Source organism: Rattus norvegicus, chromosome 14 (assembly GCF_021556685.1).
Source record: "Rattus norvegicus strain SHRSP/BbbUtx chromosome 14, alternate assembly SHRSP_T2T, whole genome shotgun sequence".
NCBI lineage: Eukaryota > Metazoa > Chordata > Mammalia > Rodentia > Muridae > Rattus > Rattus norvegicus.
The window spans coordinates 76,622,382-76,642,087 of record NC_141547.1 but is presented as its reverse complement, the minus strand read 5'-3'; the positions used below and the strand labels follow the sequence as shown (position 1 = coordinate 76,642,087).

At 43.3% G+C, this 19,706-nt stretch overlaps 2 pseudogenes; both read right to left on the bottom strand.

Moving 5' to 3' along the window:
• Positions 1-4,446: 4,446 nt before the first annotated feature.
• On the bottom strand, positions 4,447-12,945 carry LOC108352833 (serine/arginine-rich splicing factor 3 pseudogene; annotated as a pseudogene).
• Rrm1-ps1 (ribonucleotide reductase M1, pseudogene 1) lies at positions 15,241-18,178 on the bottom strand (annotated as a pseudogene).

The window sequence follows — 19,706 nt, the reverse complement described above, 5'->3', positions numbered from 1 at the left end:
ACTCAGTCTTATTTTCAAATGTCTGGGAAGAGTGTTGACCTTGCTCATATAAGGTTTCCTCACCTTTCAGCCAGCAAGACCCGGTTTCCTGTCCAGAGCTGTGAAGTCACCACTGTACCACGAAGTGGAAATGTTAGGCCTGCCGTGCTCAAGTCCAGAGCTTGAGCCAACACTCCTCAGTAGTGCTGAGGCAGCTGCTAGAGCTGGTATCAGATCTAGGATATTCTTACATTTCTCCTTTAGCCAGAGCTCAGTCGATGACAGCTATGTTCAGAGCTGTTGGTCAAACTTGCTGTATGTGAAGCGGGATGCACAAAGAGTCCGCTCCTTGGTCTGCTCTTATAAAAGCAAGGTCCACTGGGGATTGTGAGCCTCCAGTAGTCTTACCAGTAAAGGCTGCAAGAGGATGTTTCCTGTTGCTTTTGGTCAGTCCTTGGGCTTACGAAGGAAGAGTAAAATTGTGAGACATTTTTCCTTCCTGTTGCCTCAAATAATAAGGACCTAACTGGAACCACATCTTCACTGGGATTAGAGTCAAGCAAGGAAGTTATTTGGGTCTATAAAATACTTTCTCTAGTATAAAAGATGATTGTGCCCATGTTTGGAGGTAATATCGGGAAGTGTTACAATTGATCCTCGGCTCTGTGCAGTTATGCCAAGAAGACACTGTACTCTTCTGGTTGCCTTGACTCTAGTCCTGATCAGAGTGCCCAGCAAAGAACATTATACGCACTGTCCCGGCACTGTCCTGTGACATAAAAGCAATGACCTGATATCAGATTCCCTGGGATAGGACCTGAAAAAGAGTTGAGGGCAGGCTCTGCATTTTGTCCTTTTCTGATGCAAATGAGAACGAAATAATTTTTTTCAACTTACTTTATCCTATGGTGAGTAGAAGCCACCATGTTTCCTGTGGAAACCAGGCGGTGGCATGGCTTCTGCTTCTGTCTGAGAGAACATTGCTTCCTGGACTTATCCCCCTTTTAGCAGCCTCCTGCAATTCTGGGATTGTGGTGGCTTTTTAGCTTTAGAGATGAAACCCATTCCCACCGTCACCCCGACCCCATTCCACCCTTGGCTTCTCTGGATGACCGTCCGTTCCTCCCAACCTTCTCCTGTAGACCTCTCTCCTATTTCCCCTTCTCATCTCACTTTTGCTTTTCATCATAACTGCTGCTTGGACAACTTCAGGCAGACTTTGATCCTTATTCTTCAGGTGGCCAGCATCCTGTTTGTCCCTGTGACTCCCTCTCGTCATGTCATACAGCCTGCTCACCAGCTCTTAACATGTAATGTTTTAAGAGGCCATCAATCTGCCTAGAGTATCTGACTAATATATTTGGAAGTGTCCTGAAGGTGGCCAGAAAGGGTAGCAGAGTCGGAGAATCTGTGACCATAGCACTGAGCTGACACTCATGGGCTAGGTATGGCATCTCTGGGTGATGCTGAGCAGGGAACCTTAGGATGATCCATTTGGCTCAGTTGACAGCTCCATCAACAGCTGCTAAGATGTCACTCTGGGTGAAAACAAGAGGTCAGAAGTGCGATCTAACATCATCTGGTACATATCAATCCATCTGGCTTCCCCTTAAGCAGGAGAAGGACGGCATTGGTGACTGCTACAGCAAGGAGCTCCCTCAGGCTTTTTCCTGTGAGGGATACTTGTTCTCTCCCAGGATATTTCTGCCAAACACCTGGACAGTTGAAAATATTTGATATTAATGCTTAAAGATATAATAAGAAACATTTACTTTTTAATAAATTAATAAATATTTATTAATAAAGGTATATAAATAAATAGTAAATAATAGTTGAAACCCAAGAGATGGATGCTTTTCTGTGTACTTGGGAAGTCCCTTATCCCATTAGGGCTGTGTAAGAATACAAGTCAACATAAAGCATATGTCGATGATCTTTGAAGACAATTAGAGATACCTGGAGGTTCCATTGTTCTCTCTACAGCTCATGTGTAAGGTTTGTAATAAGTTGAGACTGTTTTCATACTCTGACAATAGTGAATGACTTTTCCCTGACAAACATACTAAGCTCCTGCTGTGGCTGAGAATTTTCTAGAGCTTCATAGAATAATGTGGGGAGGGGGAGGCTTTTCCTGGTCAATTGTAGGTTTAATATAAGTGTTTAGGATGAGGGGAACATGTGTCCCTTATGGTCCATTAATAATTGCTTTTACTGGGCCTCTCTTTGCTGAGGAGCTGATCTCTGCTGAGGCAAATCTTCCCATAGGCTTCTCACTGTTTGCAAATTTTAATTTAAACTTTTAATTTAAAGTTTAAATTTTAAAAGTTTAATTTAAACTTTTTAAATTAAAAAAAAAATTTAAAAAAAATCCAGATTCAGAGCTCCCGTTATATCTAGAAACCCATGTAGGGACCCTGTATTTAAGAGGACCTTTAGATTAGATTCTGATTTTGATTGGGTATTGTGGTTTAAATGAGATGCCCCACCCCCGCCCCAAGCCTTAGCATTTGAATATTTGGTCCCCAGTTGCTGGCTGTTTGGGAAGGAATAGGAAGTCTGGCCTTGCTGGGGAAAGTGTGTCATTGGTGATAGGCTTTGACACTTCAAAAGATCTGGCCTCGTTTTGAGTGCGTTATCTGCTTCTGTTCGCTTTAAGGGGTGAGTTTACGGCTATTCCTGCCACATGGCGCTGCTACTTAGCCATCATGGGCGCTGAAACTTCTGGGCCCTGAAGCCCAAAATAAACTCCTCCCCCTTTAAGTTGCCTTAGCTGTGGTATCTCACCACAGCCATAGAAAAGTAACGGGCGCATGCAGTAACCTCTACTTCCTTGCTTTAATCAGAATCTAAGGCAAATTGTTTTTAAAATTAGGCCTTATGAAATAGCACTTTAGGTAACTAATGTAGCAGAGATTTAGCACCAAAGTGGTGTTAAATCCACACTTTCTGTGAACTGGGGCTTGCTATAAACATTACCAACATACTGTAGCAACACTCCCTCAAATTGTAGGCTCCCCAAGCCTCTGGCTAAAATCTCACCAAAGGTGATGGTTCTTAAAACACTGCAGTAGTGTAATCCAACAATATTGGAAAGTGGGGTTTATTTCTCACTTCTGGAGTAACTGAGCTTTCTCAAGGGCTTGCAAAAGAGCATCTTTCAAATTTAAGTCACAACCTAGTATAACCTCCAAGTAAACACCAGGAAGGCCTAAGAACTTGTGGCCATTGGATGAACATCTGGAATTGTCCACAGCTTTATAAGCCCTGAACAAAGCTATATTGGTGAGCTTCTTCTTCTTCTTCTTCTTTTTTTTTTCCGGAGCTGGGGACCGAACCCAGGGCCTTGCGCTTGCTAGGCAAGAGCTCTACCACTGAGCTAAATCCCCAACCTCTGGTGATCCTCTTATAGGCAAAGCTGGAGTATGCAGTGGACCTATGGGATCAGATTGGTCCATACCCATGAAGGTTCATTTCCCTGTTATTCCCACAGCAGATACAACTTTTTTGGCTCATCTAAATCACCTCATTGTTGGGGGGTGGGAGTGGGGAACATGCAGAATCCAGCAGGAGATTGTCATCTGACCTCCTGTTGTCACCCATACCAGCGGCTCCCCAAGTGTGGTGCCTATTCTTGATCTCCTGTTGTCACCCATACCAGTGGCTCCCCAAGTGTGGCGGCCAACCTTGCTTATCAACTTGACTACATCTGGAATGAACTACAATCCAGGAACGGAGGGCACACCTGTGGGATTTTCTCTTGGATGGAAGTGGGTGAATCCACTTCTAGTTCAGACCTTTCAGGTAGGGAGACACACACCTTTCATCCGAATCTTAAGACAGGAAGGCATGCCATTTGGCAGCATCCGGCAGCTGGGATAGGTTCGTCCCAGTTGCCTGCTTCCCAACTTTTGAAGTTGTCTACAAATGTCAGGCATCGTTCTATACAAAGTCTATGTTAACTGTATTCATAGTATCTAGTCAACACATGTCTGCTTATAAAGGAGCTGATAAAGTCTAGGAATTCTGAGAGGTTCCAATTTGCTTTAGGTGAACTTCAGGTTCATTTATGTACCTTATCTAAAAATGGCTCGCATTAATTTTCCAAGGTGTAATATTTGTCACTCGATTAAATCATTCCCTTTCATCATTTGTCTTCCATTTAGGTTCTAATAGATTCCCCAGAGGGATCAGTGATTCTGTAACTGGCCTGGAAGTGATTAAAGTTACGATCAATACATATGCTCTGGCCTCTACTGCAACTTTACTTCAGGGATCATAATCTTACACAATGGGCTTAGGAGGGTCTTTGGATCTTTGCCCCACTTCCTAATGAGACCAAAATTTGCTGTCTCCTTCTCGCTATTAATGTGGCTGTTTTAACTGTCTTATTGAGGTGACTAAAGCTGGCTCATTGGGGCACAGTCTGTGACCTTCCTATAGGGTTTGTCTGGTGGGGACACAGCTTCCTCATTGTTTGTCTAGCACAGGCCTCTTCTCATCTGTGTTCACCAGAGCATCTGCCAGGTGGCACACTGAGTGGTAAAAATCAACAAATCAGCCACTTGCTGTGGGTCTTTCCTAAGTGGTGAGTTCAGAGTCTTTCCAACTTTACAGAAGTTAATTGGAAAGAATCTGTAAGTCCAGTAATACCCCGCTGACTGAACATCCTAGTCGAATCTTCTGGCTCAATGCCATTTTAGAAGCTATGACCTCACCCTGAACAGTGGCACTCCAGTCAAACTCAGTGTGCAGTCACTTTGTAAATGCAGCCGTGTCTGCCCTGCTTTAACACTGACGGGTGGACCTGGCAGGTTGTACATTGTCCATAGGACTTGGCTTTGCCACAGCACTTGTAGTTTTAAATGCTTTTCTGTCCTGTAGTTTTAAATGTTTTTCTGTCCTGGTCATTTGATCTGTGCATGCTAGATAAGTGTACACCAACCCATGTTTTACATCTTCTTTTGAGACAGGGTCACCCCAGGTTTCCCAGGCTGAATTTGAGCTTGCTCTTACAGCCATAGATGCTCCTTGAACCTGTGATTTTCCTGCCTTAGCCTCCCAAGTAGAGTGCATGACAAGCTTATACCACCAGGCCACAGTGGCTCTTAAAGCATTTTAAAGGACCGACACCCCTCTCCTACATTTTCTATGTGGGGGTAGTCTTTGCTTTTCTTTTCCCTATTTATTTCTTCTACCTGGGATCCCTATTATGTAAGTGTACATGTGCTTACACAAAAGAAATTTCACTCCATTTACACACACTGGAAGAGAACAATTCCAATGATAAGAGTATATAGAAACTTAAACACCAGATGGCTGTCTTTCATTAGAATCTATGACATTGTAGGCCAGGCAGTATTACACCAGAACACAATTCTTTCAATATGGGGTGCATAGGTGCATAATTCTATGCTGCCCACTGAGTGTGTTAGCTTCAGAGGACCTTAGGCTAACCTGCCCATTATGCCGTTCTAGAAATGAACAGAAGGCTAGGGAAGCACTGTATCTTAAACAGACAAATTATACCTCGTTATCCCTTGGAGATAAAGTTGAGAATACTAAGATTCTAAGAATTATATCAAACGGTACTACAAATGACCCATACAAAGTCCAAATGGTGATTTTAAGGTCAAAACAGTGGAAATAGTGTACTTTGGTGCTCACCGGTGATTTGGGTGTGACTTACCCATCCTAGAGTCGACTGACACAATTCCAATGCGGTTACTTTTTATCAACAAAGCATTTATAGGTGGTTGATGTTTCAAGGGAGAAGAGCGAGTTCCTAAGGTGAAAAGGTGCCAAGAAATTGCTGGAAAGTGTCTGCCAAGGTTAAGAACTGGGTCACTCTCCGTGAGCAGCCAGCTCGCAAGTATGCGATTCTCACTCCTGATAGAAAACAGCATGTGGACAGTGCCACCCAGAGGGCAAATTTGATAGCTGCTTGCTCCCCACATTCGTTGATAGAGCTAAGTCGGAAAGCTGTTCAAAGTTCAGGAGGGCCACAGTAAATGGGAAGATATCAAATTAACTCAAGTGGACCGATTCTCTGACAGTGTGGGAAGCTATTGTTCCCCCAAACAAAAGCCAACTTCTAGAACTCAGGGGCATGAATCGGTTTTTATAGAAAGGAAATGAGGCAAGGGAGACAATGTGCAGGAAGGCTCAACAGAGTGTTTTGTCATCCAGGGACCATGTTGACTCTTGTGCTGGAAGGCCCTTGAGATAATGCTTTCTCATGTGACCCCCCTCCCCCATGTCATTCTTCAGACAAACATTGCTCTGGCAAGTTAACAGCAGTCCAGCTTCTTAACGAAAGAACCAGATTAGCAAGTCCTGCCTACACTTTGATACTACTTTAAGGTCACAGGTGTGTCTGGCTCTAAATTAAAACATGGCTGAAAGATGGTTAGGACCCGTGGTTATATAGTTCCTTTTCCAAAAAATGGCTAACTCAGCAGGTGGCATCTCAGCGATCCTGAGGCAGATTCTTTAGAATTTATGATGCTGAGCAAAAGGGAAGAGCTTATAACTTCACAAAAGACAATCAGAGTTCATCTAACAGAGTACGGAGGTCATAGTGGTACGAGCAGTGTGAGGGCTACATCACCAGGTGAGGAGTCAGTTATCAGTCAGGCATCATGGAGAACAAAGGATTTGGAGTTCTGGGTAAGGGGGCAGACTAGTGGCTGCCTCCTGGAGGACCTAGAAATAAGCCCACACAGTTCTAACCACCTAATTTTTTGGCACAATTGTCAAAAACATATATTGGAGAAAAGACAGCCTTTGCAACGGATGGTTCAGGGGGGCTGGATGTGTATATGTAAAATGAAAGCAGATTCTTACCGTCCTGCACAGAGGAAATCAAGTCAACGTGTATCCAAATCCTTAATGGAGATGCTGCAGCTGAAACCACTAGAGGAAGATTTGAATGAAACACCTAAAGATACAGGCATAGGTGAACATCTTCTGAGGGACTCAATTCAGAAAATAACCCCAAGAAATGAAGAAGGGGATTGCATGAAGTCCAGCTTCTGCACAGCAAGGGAAACAATCAGTGGAGTGAAGAGTCAGGCTATAGAGTGGGAAGAGGACTTCTTCAGTTTCACATATGACAGGATTTAATATCCAGGATATATGAAGAACTTAAAAATGTAAACCATCCATGGAATGAATAGGCTAATATACAATTCTCAAAAGGAGTAAAAAATGTCTGATAAATAGTGTTCAATTTCCTTAGCTAGCAGGGAAATGCTAATGAGAACTGCTTTGGGGATGGAATGTGGCTCAGCTTGTAGAGTGCTTACCTAGCAAACAGAAAGCCACAAAGCCCGCAAGTACTATATAAACTGGGCATAGTGCATCCCTGTAATCTCCGCATCCAGGAGGTGGAGGTAGGAGGATCAAAAATTCAAGGTATACATGACTAATCACATAATTTGAACCTGCCAACTGAAACAAAACAAAAAAAACCTTTAAGATTTTTAAGCAGAATGGCTAACATTAAGAAAAGAAATGGGCAACAAATAGTAGCAAGGGTGTGGAGAAAGAGAAACAGTTACTCACTGCTGGTAGGAATGTAAACTTTGAAACCACTGTGGAAACCAGCACGGGGGTTCCTCCAACTGAATACTGACTTACGGTAGGGCCTAGTTATACCACTCTTGGAATTTAGTAGAGAATGCCTCTCTCCCAACTCAAAGAGCCAGCAGCCAAGACCAAGATCAAGCTAGAGGCCAGGGGCTCATGTGCCAATGGGGTCTTCATGTCTACTGTTTTCTCATATGTCTAGTCTATGTCTTTGTTCTTATGTTCTTATTTATTAATAAGCATCACTCTAAAAGTGTTCTTAGGGATCAGAGGACAGTGGTGGTGCTAGGCTGGGGATATACCCATGGTGGAGCTCCAAGCTAAAGAAGTCTACAGACATATCTTCTGAGGCCTGCTAAATCCATGATGAAATAGGTTCACCCTCATAATGGGGGATTGCTCTGGGGCTACTCCCTAGCTTCAAGTGTATTTGTCTGAGACAAATAGAATTCTGGGACAGTTTGTTGTTGTTGTAGCTATTTTTATTTTTGGTCTTTTCTTTTGGCTTGACACATAATTTTCAGTCTCTGTTTTGAGTATATTTCTTTCTTTTTTTTTTGGAGCTGGGGACCGAACCCAGGGCCTTGCGCTTCCTAGGTAAGCGCTCTACCACTGAGCTAAATCCCCAGCCCCTTGAGCATATTTCTTATGTATAACATTGCTAGTTTTTTTTCAACAAATAACCTGTTGGGTGTTGGGCTGTAGTGGTGTAAGGTTTTTAATCCCAGCACTTGGGAGGCAGAGGCAAGAGAATCTGAGTTCAAGGTCAGCCTGGTTTACAGAGTGAGTTCCAGAGAAAACCTGTCTTAAAAACCAACCAACCGGGCTGGAGAGATGGCTCAGTGGTTAAGAGCACTGAGTGCTCTTCCAGAGGTCCTGAGTTCAAATCTCAGCAACCACGTGGTGGCTCACAACCATCTGTAATGAGAGCTGATGCCTTCTTCTGGTGTCTCTGATGACACCTACTGCTGTTGTCAGGAACCACTGTCACTTCCAGCAGTGATGTCACCTGCGAATCTGTTGCATAGCAACAGCCAAATATTCCCAGCATACATTTGGTTCAGCTTCCGGGAGCAGTTACATTACATTTCAAACAAAAGGCAGACCCTTTCTGCCTCCTTCCTCTTCTCTTTCCCTCTCTTGCCCCTCTCCCTTTTTTCTGTTGTCCCAATAAACATCCTTCACATGGGACCTGGTGTAGTTTGTCTGGACTTGAGCCACAATTTCTATCCTAACATCTACAGTGTACTTATATATAATAAATGAATAAATATTTTTTTAAAAAAGCCAACCAACAAAATAAAGAAACAAACCAAATCAGTCAACAATAACAACAACACCAAGAGCAAGAATGAACCAACCAAAAAAAAAAAAAAAAAAAAAGAAATGCCTGATGAACTGAGATTTGACGCTCTCTGTGTTTACTGTTGGCTTTATATTTCAAATACCGCCCTGTGCCACCTTCTTGTACTAACTTGTTTTTCTCTGCTTTTACTTCAGACTTCACTAGGATGATGATGTTTCCAGGTTAGGACTAGCCTATAGATGTTAAGTTGCCTTTTAAAATGAGCAGCAGTTATCATTGTCCTCTAGAACAAAAAGAAAATAGAACACTGTAGAAGAATTTTAATCCAGCAACATGGCTGCTCTGGCTGAAATGCAGACACACTCTTGTAAAGGCCCATGATTCACCGAAGAATGACATCTAGGACTCAAATAGTATATAAACATAAAGAGTGTTTTATTCTGCAGAAGTCCAGCATGCTGAGGTCTCCCCATTATCAAGATAGAGAGACATCCAAGTGAGCTCATAGGCCCAATTTAATAGCATAGTAGGAGAATTCCAGGGTAGGTAGGCTTTGTCTTACTCTTTTTCTATCGACATTCCATTACCGGGGTGGGAGTGGGGTCTGGTCGGAAGCTGCTGACCCATTGTCCTTGCTTCAGGCCAGGTGCTGGGGCAGTTTCTGATTAGCTGCCTGAGGCCTAGGTTTTAGGCCTAATCTCCTGAACTGCCCATTTGAAGTCTGCTATGGAATCAGCTTAGCTTCCTCACCCCTAGGATACAACTTTAAGCCCAAACAATGTAGGTTAGGTTAGTTTGTAGAAAGAAGCAGCCATGTTTGAAAGCAACATCTAACTGAGGGACTGACAAAGTGACAAATCAGAGAAAGATTTGACAGAGTAAGTTAGAGATGGGCTGTGCCCAACTCTCATGAGTGCAGACAGGAAAGGGAGGCTATTTAAGAGCAGTTTAGGGGGTTGGAAGTTTGGGTTTTGTTTAGTCAGTTAAGTGCAGTGGAGTTAGGAGTTCAGTCAGTAGGGAGTCAATGCAGTGGAGTGCAGTGGAGTGGAGTTCATTCATGAGTTCATGAGTTCATGTGCAGGTCAGCAGAGACAGATGAAGCCAGAGATAAGAAGGAACCAGACGATTAGAACAAATTGCCAGAGTTAGTTTGAAGCCATGCAGAGGAATTCAGTGAGACGCTGAGAGAAGCCAGATTGAATCAGTCAGTTTGGAGAGGCCTTTAGCCAGAACAGCTGAGTTGAGCCAGTCATCAATATTTCAGAAAGAACTAGAAAGGGTGAGCCTCTGAGATGACAATTACTACAGGCAAATAAAAGTTACTTTTACAGAATATCAATCAGTGCTTTATGATTTATGTAATCCTGTACTGTTTTCGTTACCTCAAAATTAAAAAGCACTGCACAGTGAGCATTGTTACTTTAGGTTTTCTCCATTCCAAGAATTCCTTCTGCTTTCATATCATAAGCATTATAGCATCCACCTTTCTTTGAGGCCTTTCCCTCCCCTATCTAATGGCTTCTTGGCCTCTACAAGACCTTTAGGTTAAATGCTCTTGTTTAAGATTTCACCTCTCTCTCTCTCTCTCTCTCTCTCTCTCTCTCTCTCTCTCTCTCTCTCATATTAGTAATTGCTGGGGGCAGGAGGTTTAGAGACTGAATGGTCTGGGGCGAGAAGGACCAGGATGCTAGGGTAGGAGCTTTAGAAGATATAATGAGTGCTTGTGAATAGAGAGGTACCTAGGGTCCCCTGCAGGCACCATTGGTTTTGATATGCAACCACAGGTATATGTCAGTGGAGGCATATATCCCTTCTGCCAGACTTAAGGAAATGATTCATTTTAACATATAGGAAACAATTTCACAAGTTTCTGAGGAATATTGGCTCTTATCTAACCACCAGAAACCTTCCTACAGTGCAGGTTAAGCTGTGCCTAGACTCACTTTTCGACTGAATGAGTAGGCCTGCACTTTTCAGAGGGGAATGAGATACTCTTCGGACCTGACAACTATAACTTGATTACTTACCATCTGGTGGATATTTAGGCTCATTCATTTCCTAGCTAGTTCATTCTTTTTTTCCTTTCTTAGTGAAATTTATTGTTTAAAGAAAACAAATACTTTGGGGGAATTTATAAGCTTACAGATTGAACTTAGTGCAATGACATCTTACAGAGACAAAGTCAGTACAGTGGAATCCAAAAAACTACCTCAAAAGAACACATTTAAGGAAACTTAAGCCACATGACTGTTGCGTTATGATTTAATCTAATTGCACACACACACACACACACACACACACACACACACACACACACACAAACCCTGAAACCACAGCTCCTCCAGATTTCTAAGAGAAAGGGTTTGCATGCCTCCATATTCAACTGTGCATTGTTACGATTAACCATAGTGTGGATTTTACCTCATGATGGATCAATCTGGAATCCCATGCAACACCTCAAGTTATAAAATGAAATTAATTTTAAAACTTGTGAATGTTTTCATGCTGAAGCTTAAAGCCACTTTTTATGGGCAACTTAAAGAGTTACAATGTACCACACTGGTGCTTACTTTAAAATGTTAGCCATTAACTGCCATTGTCCTGAATTGACTTCAACACCCAAAAAATGGCTCTCATAGGTAACAAGCGAAGGGGGTGAATTTCCTTTGCTGATGCAGTGCCTCTCAGTTGTGTTTCTTACAAAGAGCAAACTGCTTTCCCGGGATAAGAGCAATGGCAATCGTGGGTTTGCTCAACTGACTACTATACAGTTATTTTAGCACTTTATTAGTTCAAAAACACTTTAAAGGAAATATAAGTATGGCTTCCAATAGGAATGTTGTACCTGGACTTGATCACCAAGCTCACAGATTTTGAGTGAGCAAGGAAAAACAGGCTTTCAAGGTAAACAACAATTTGTAACCCAAACTTTAATCCCAAGGATTCTCACAAGCACATTACAAATGATAGCATGAAAAAAAAATCTTGCACAGTAATTCAAAAAGCTCAGCTCTACAATGTACCCCTTACACTGATAGGACACTGGTGTCTTAGTGTGACATTTCCAAATAAAGACGTTACAACAGTTCTGCATCTGCATACAGCAACCAGGAAGGAACTGCTTTGAAAACCTTCAGAGCGTGGTTCCTACCCTTTATCTGTTGGCTGCGTTCACAGCAGCTTTTAAAGGCTGCTTACCATGTCACCCACAGTGCCACACTGTGTCTCAGCTACTAGAGGAACTATAGCTTCAGTCACGTCCCAGCCAGCTGCTTTATATCATTAGTACATCACACTTAAAACTGGGCAGGATTTAGGTTTATTTTAGTCTATGAAAAACTAAAAATTCAAAGAAAATTCAATCTCGCTTCAGGGAACATTGTAAAGTAACAATTCTTGAGATCACATGCATCCATTTGAAACCGTAGAGAATTACATTGTTTTGTGTGTCACTGTTCCAAGTGACAAAACAAATATGAACAGCTAAAACATCTTAAAAGTGCACCAAGCTGATAAAGTCTCAAGCAAGACTTTAATTTCCTATACATACTCCTGTCAAATGAAGTTATTTCCTGTATGCCAGTTTTGCAAACTGGTCTTCTATTTCTTTCATTTGACCTAGATTGTCTACGAGATCTAGAGAAGGATCGAGACGGCTTGTGATTTCTCTCATGAGACAGACCTTTCTATTCTCCCATCTCTAGAAAGTGACCTGCTCCAGCTTTGGGAAAAGCTTCTCCTTCTTGGGGATCTGCACCCAGGTGGAGGACTCCTCCTGCGGTAATCATCTTGAGGACGACGACCGCAAGAGGGAGGCGGTCCACGATTCTGACTTCTCTTTTCACCATTCGACAGTTCCACTCTTACACAGCAGTCACATAGTGTTCTTCCCTCTAGCTCTCGGACAGCATCAGCAGCATCTCGGGGATCCTCAAATTCGACAAAAGCAAATCCATACACTTCGGGAGTGGTCCATAATAGCCAAAAGCACGTTCTAATTCAGTATTGTTCCCATTGTTTCCAAGATTACCTACATAAATCTTACAGTTCAAGGGACAGGAATCACAATGCATTTCGAGATTCTGGATTCAAAAGGTCTTTTTTTTTTAGCCCCCCCCCCCCCCCCCCCGGAGCTGAGGACCAAACCCAGGGCCTTGCGCTTGCTAGGCAAGTGCTCTACCACTGAGCTAAATCCCCAACCCCCAAAAGGTCCAAGCTCAAATCCTAACGCTCCAACAGGCCCACCCGCTTCCCTCTGGCTCTGCTCGCACAGACGCTCTTGGTCCCGCAGTGTCCACGCTAGTTCATTCTTAGCGGCAGTGAGCATAGATGGGCAAGCATCTCTGTAGTATGATGTAGTCTTACAGGTACATGCTAAAAAGTGCTACTCTTGGCTCATTCAGCAGATATAGTGTTTAGATTTTGAGAAACTGCCACACTGGTTTCCAAAGTAGCTAAGCCACTTTACACCCCACTAACACTAACGCTGAGTAAGCATTCTTCTTTCCTCACGGTCTCACCAGCGGGCTGTAATAGCCGTTCCGACTAGGTCGAGTTGGAAACTCAAAGTAGTTTGCATTTCCCTAAGGATATTGCATACTTTTAAGAATATTAGCCATTTGTATTTCTACTCCAGCTCCGAAAAAAAGAACCAAAAAAAAAAAAAAAAAAAAAAAAAAAGAACATTAGCCATTTGTATTTCTACTTCTGAGAACTTTCTATTCAGGTACGTGAGTTCTTTGTATATTTTAAATAGACATTCTGTAGCTGGTGAAGGTTTTTCCCATTTGGTTATCTCTTCACTCGATTATCATTTTATTTTTGGATGTACAGAAGCTTTTCAATTCCACGGGGGACTGACGACAGGCTGAAAACTTTCTAACTTCCCCCAGAACTTCAATTTAGCATGGTCCTCACCCTGTGTTCCTAGCCTTATGTTGCCTTGAAAGACTCTTGCTTGAGCCTGCTCTGTCCCTAGTAGCTTCCCAGCTGGGCTGGTTAGTATCTCACCACCTGCAGAGACTGCGTCTGTTTTCAGTCTTGCCTTCAGTAATGAATGGTTCTTGGAACTCTACCTTGTTGTAAACTCTTTCACAGCCATTGTGTAACACATATACTGTATGTGATCTGAGAGTTAGTAATTAAGTTTGGACTAAAAGTGCTTGTGAGGGCCACCAGGTACCCTAAATGAGGAAAACTGGGGTCACTTGGTCAAGTACAAATAACAAAACTAATATATTTTTGGTTATAAATTCCAGCATTGTGGAAAGACGAAAAATTTGCTTTTTATATAGTTTACTCCATGGCATTTTGGAAGAAGACACACATTCAAATAAGGAACAGGAGTAGTTCACTTAGAACTTGAGGAAGCAGCAGAAAGTTTACAGTTTGGGGCTGGAGAGATGGCTATATGGTTAAGAATGCATGCTGCTCTTACAGAAGACTAGAGTTCATTCCTAGAACCCTTGTTGGACCTCTTGAAGCCACCTGTAAACTCTGCCTCCAGGGCATCTGATATCCCTGGCCTCTGTGAGTCCTGCAGACAGATGAGTAGACACACACAGATAAACACACAGGGCTTTTTGTTTATTTTGTTTTTCAAGACTTTTTTTGTGTAGCCTTGGCTCTCCTAGAACTAGCGATTTGTATCTGCCTCCTAAGTGCTGGGATTAAAAGCATGTACCACCACTGAACACTGGCCACACATAGTTTTTTAAAGTAATAAAAATATTTTTTAAATAAAAAGAGGAGACCTTACGATTTGAAGAACAGAAGGCAAAACATTGAGGGGGGTGGGGGGGAGGGGACCCAAATGCCTAGCGTACTTTAGGGTAAAAGGAGGTCATACTGAGGACAACTTGAATTTCTAGAGAGGAATGAAGAACCTGGCTATGGGAAATACTTGGTAAATCCATTCTTTTAATTGTCAACAAAATGGTAGCTATCAAGCTATATTTTTTATTTCTTTAAGGACTATTTAAAGTACAAATTGTACTGTTTTCTTTATCTTTTTTAAGACAGGGGTCTTACTATATGGTCCTGGCTATCCTGGAACCCCGTGTATACCAGGTTGGTCTTGAACTCAGATCTTCTTGCTTCTGCCTTTTTAGTGCTGAAATTAAAGGTACCATCACACCTATAAATAGTTTCTATGAGTGTAAAATATCTGCTGATCCAAGATGAGTATTATCAAGAGGCTTTGATGTATACATTTATCTATCCACAAGATGTGAACAGTTTGGGACGTCTGCAAGGTCAGCTCTAGAGAATGTGGGTGAGGACATGGAGAATAAGCCTTAGGCTTTCCCACAAGAAGCTCAGTGCTTCTTGCTTTGCTTCTACTTGACTCTACCCCCCTCCCATTTTTAACTTAGAAATTTCTATTTCTATAGAAGTTTGTCTAGACAAAGATCTTCAGCTGATGAGTTATTGCTAGATTTTACTTCTAGGCAATCAGTCAAAGGGAACTAAATCTCTTTGCCCAAACTGAGAGACAGTCAGACAGGGAAAGCTGGAGGGAGAAGAGACTTCCTAAACCATGCCACTATTTCCATGAAGGCTCTTATGCATTCCCAAAACCTCTACTTTGATTCCTAATATCAAAGCTGGGTTTTGTTTTTTGTTTTGTTAAAAATGACGTTTACACTATGTAGAAACAGTACTGAAAATTAAGATTCCTCTCCTGGCAGAAATGTCCCGCAAAGCTTTCCCGTAATCAAGCAAACCCACTATGTCTATCTATGTCAGATAGTCTGCCATGGCCGAGAGCTGCTGGCTCTTCTAGGGCTTGTCTCAGGATTCACACATCAGACACTCCTCTCTGTTCTCCAAAGAGCACACCATGGCTGCTGTGTTCCTCTCCTTCTCTTCTTCCTCCTTCAGTGCCTTTTCCTTATCTTTCAGCTTTTTCTTGTTCAGAGTGAAGTGGATTGGATTAACAGCGGGTCTTGTCCTTAAATAATACATCCGAGTCTTTAAACCCTGCTTCCAACCATAAAAGTGCATACTAGTTAGTTTGCCGTAGTTGGGCTCAGCAATATGGATGTTTAAAGACTGGCTTTGATTGACGAAAACGCCTCTCTCAGCTGCCATCTTGAGAACAGTCTTCTGAGAGATTTCCCACATGGTCTTACAGAGTTGCTTCAGGTTATCAGGAATTTCTGGTAAGCTCTGAATGGAGCCATTGCAGGCAGTGATCTGATTTTTCATCTCTTCATTCCACAAACCCTGCTCAGTAAGATCTTTCAGTAAGCGAGGATTCACAATCTGAAATTCTCCTGACAAGACTCTGCAAGTGTAGATGCTACTGGTGTAAGCCTCAATGGACTGATTATTCCTCAGAATCTGAGCAGTTAAAGCAGTAGGCATTGGGGCAATAAGTAAACTGTTTCTTATACCGTACTTTGCAATCTTCCCCTTGAGAAGCTTCCAGTCCCACAGGTCTGTAGGAATAACATTCCACATATCATACTGAAGAATACCTTTGCTGACTGGAGATCCCTCATACGTTTTGTCGGGGCCATATTCCTTGGCTAGGTCACAGCTGGCTTCCAGGGCTCCATAATAAATGGTTTCAAAGATTTGCTTATTTAATAACTGGGCTTCTGGGCTCTCAGGATGAAAGCATCTGCTAGACCTTGTACCCCAATTCCAATGGGCCGATGGTGTTTATTTGATAAGTGTGCCTCTGGAATAGGGTAGTAGTTTATATCAATTATTTTATTCGGATTTTGGACAATGACTTTAGTGACTTCTGCCAGTTTCTCAAAGTCATACGTATGTTCTGGTGTGACCTACATGTTGAGAGCCAGAGAAGCCAAGTTACAAATTGCAACCTCATCTTCACTGGTGCAACTCTATCTCCGTACACAGGTGGCTGCATTTGATGGTTCCCAGGTTCTGTTGGCTGCTCTTCGGGTCACAGAAGTCTTTGTAGAGCATGTATGGGGTACCCGTCTCTGCCTGAGACCCAATGATGGCGTACCAAAGCTGCTGAACTTTTCACAACTTTTCAGACACGACCCTGCTTCTCGTAACTTTCATATAACTTCTCGAACTCCTCTCCCTAAACCTCGTCCAGACCAGGACACTCATTGGGACACATCAGTGACCGGTCCTGGTTAGTCTCTACTCGCTTCATGAAGAGATTTGGGATCCGAAGTGCGAAGAAGAGATCCCACGCTTGCTGTTCTTCCTTGCCTGTGTTCTTCTTCAAGTCAAGGAACTCAAAGATGTCTAGGTGGTTGGTGCCAAGGCTTCAGGTAAATAGCAAATGCCCCCGGGCGCTTGTTTCCACCTTGATCCACGTAACAGCTGTGTTGTTATGTACTCTCAGCGTTGACACAAGACAATTAGAATTGCTGTTAGTCCCAGCAATGTAGCTACCAATGGCCCGAATACAATTCACGCAACACTGATTCCCCCAGCAGACTTAGAAATCAAGGAATACTGCTTCAGAGTATCATAAATTCCCTCAATGCTGTCACCTTTCATACTCAAGAGGAAACAGCGAGACAGCTGTGGGCAGTGGTCCCAGCATTGAAGAGAATCGGAGAGGCTTGAGTAAATCACTTCTCAGAAAGTAGATTGTATGTTTCAATTGCAGCATCAATATCTTCTTTGTGAATCCCCACAGATACCCTCATCAACATATGCTGCGGTCGTTCAGCCACTTTTCCACTGATCTTCAACAAATATGACCGTTCCAGTGTCTTAAAACCAAAGTAGTTGTAAACGAAATTCCAGTCATAGATAATGGCAGAATTCAGGTGATCTTTATTAGCCATAACAATGTCAAGTGCTGAACTGGCCACCATGGGAGAATATCTGCTGTTGTGTGGATTCATGTAGTTGTAGAGATCCTCCATCCCATCGCCGAACACTTTCTTTGTTTCTTTGTGCAAGTTAGAGACAGCGATCCTTGCTGCCAGGATGGCATAGTCAGGGTGCTTCGCTTCGTAGTCAGGTGGCAGCTGTCTCAGCAGCCAGGGTGTCCAGTTCCACTGTGGTGACCCCACTGTGTAGGCCTTGGCTTACTTTCATGGTGATCTGAGCAGGAGCAACAAAGTCCATATTGAGCCCATAACAGAGTTTCTGGATTCGTGATGTAATTTTGTCAAACATAACTCGCTCTTGGCGGCCATCTTGCTTGATCACACGCATCGCCGCTAGGAGCTGAAGTGCTGAGGGGTTCGAGACCAGTTAGCAGCTCCGGGGCGAAGATGGGACAGAGACAACTGTCAGATGTGAAGGGTTGGACTCCTAGGGGCCGCTCGGACCAAGAGGTTGAAACTGCCAGCCAGACAGGAGGGACGAACCTTGACTCTACCCTTTATCAAACTATTTCAGACAGTTCTTTGGCAGTAGCAGAATCACACACCAAGAATCCTGGAGAGGGGAAAAGATTTAGTGGGAGCCAATCAGTCAAGCTTTCGGTCTCACCCTAACAGAGAGAAAAATCACAAGCTGGGTGTGGCAGTGTGCTCCTTTAATTTCATCCCTTTGGGAGGCAGAGACAGGTGGATCACTGTGAGTTCAGGGCCACCGTTGAACTGGTCAACATAGTGAGTTCCAGGGCAGCCAGGCCATCTTAGAAAGACCTTATCTCAAAACAACAAAACAGAGCAAAACCTTAAACAAACAAACAAACATCCCACCTTGTTTACTATTGCTTTAGTTCTCTTAAATGTGGTCTTTGACACTGAATCATGAATTAGCCAAACACAGCTCTCGTCGTCCTTGGGCCATTTGTAGAATGACTTCTGAATGCTGCTTGCTCTGTTTCCTCATCACTACATCTCCCCCGACTCTCAGAACAACTATAGAATATTGGGATACCACCATCCAGGTGTCCCCAGGATAGTTTTGAGTGTCCTGGAGCAGTTTGCAATTAGCTGTCTTTATCCTACATACAGATCTATAAGCCAGTGTATCTTGACTAATTGAACACCGCCATCTGGTGGGCACACGTGGGTATGGACGCACTTGTAGTGCAGGGACGCCCTTTGAAGTAATAGGACAGTTTGTAGCCTTTATTTCTTGTTCTTTTTAGCTCTTTCTGCTCTCCCGGTGAAAAAATTCAAGACATAAAGTTCGACAAAACAAAACAACAACCTCCCCAACACACACACACACACACACACACACACACACACACACACACACACACGTCTTGAGCAGGCCTTTTGTGACTTTCTTGGGGGTTAAAGTACGGGTAGCAGTTGTGTAGATCCCAGACTGAGGACAGCTTACCCGATGGGAACCAACAACAGAACTGTAGTTTCCCAGTCAATAGGCACTTGCATATTGTCATTACCTTGCTCAGGGTGCCTCGGGTCCTTCTCACTGCTTCACTCTGTGCCTTTCCTTGGAGAGGCTGCCCATGGCCCTCACAAATGAGGAGCAGAGAGTTGTAGGTGCTGAAGTGTAAGCCCCGCCTCCGAAAGACTAGTGCTCTCAGATTCGGGCGTGGGAGTGGAGGGACAGTGTGGGGACAACATATGAGGACACAGAGGGAACTCCCATCTCCAGGGGCTCCTGCTCAGCCATCTCCAGAGCATGTGACCTGTTTCCACGCACTTCTTGCCCATTCATCCCAGTTTTATGTGGGAGCGCAGTGGTTAGGAATGGAGAGTTCATGTGCACCCCACAAACCCTCTGGAAACTTAACAGACTATATGGTTCCTTTGTGAAAGGAACCTGTGTGTGGCACAAAATCTGTACGTGGTCTCAGTGCCACTCCTGACCCCATGCAAGTACTGAATGCTTCAAACAGGTTTTCTGGGAGTGATGCATCCCGCAAACCAAGAGGACACACAGGACTCTGATGAGGCTT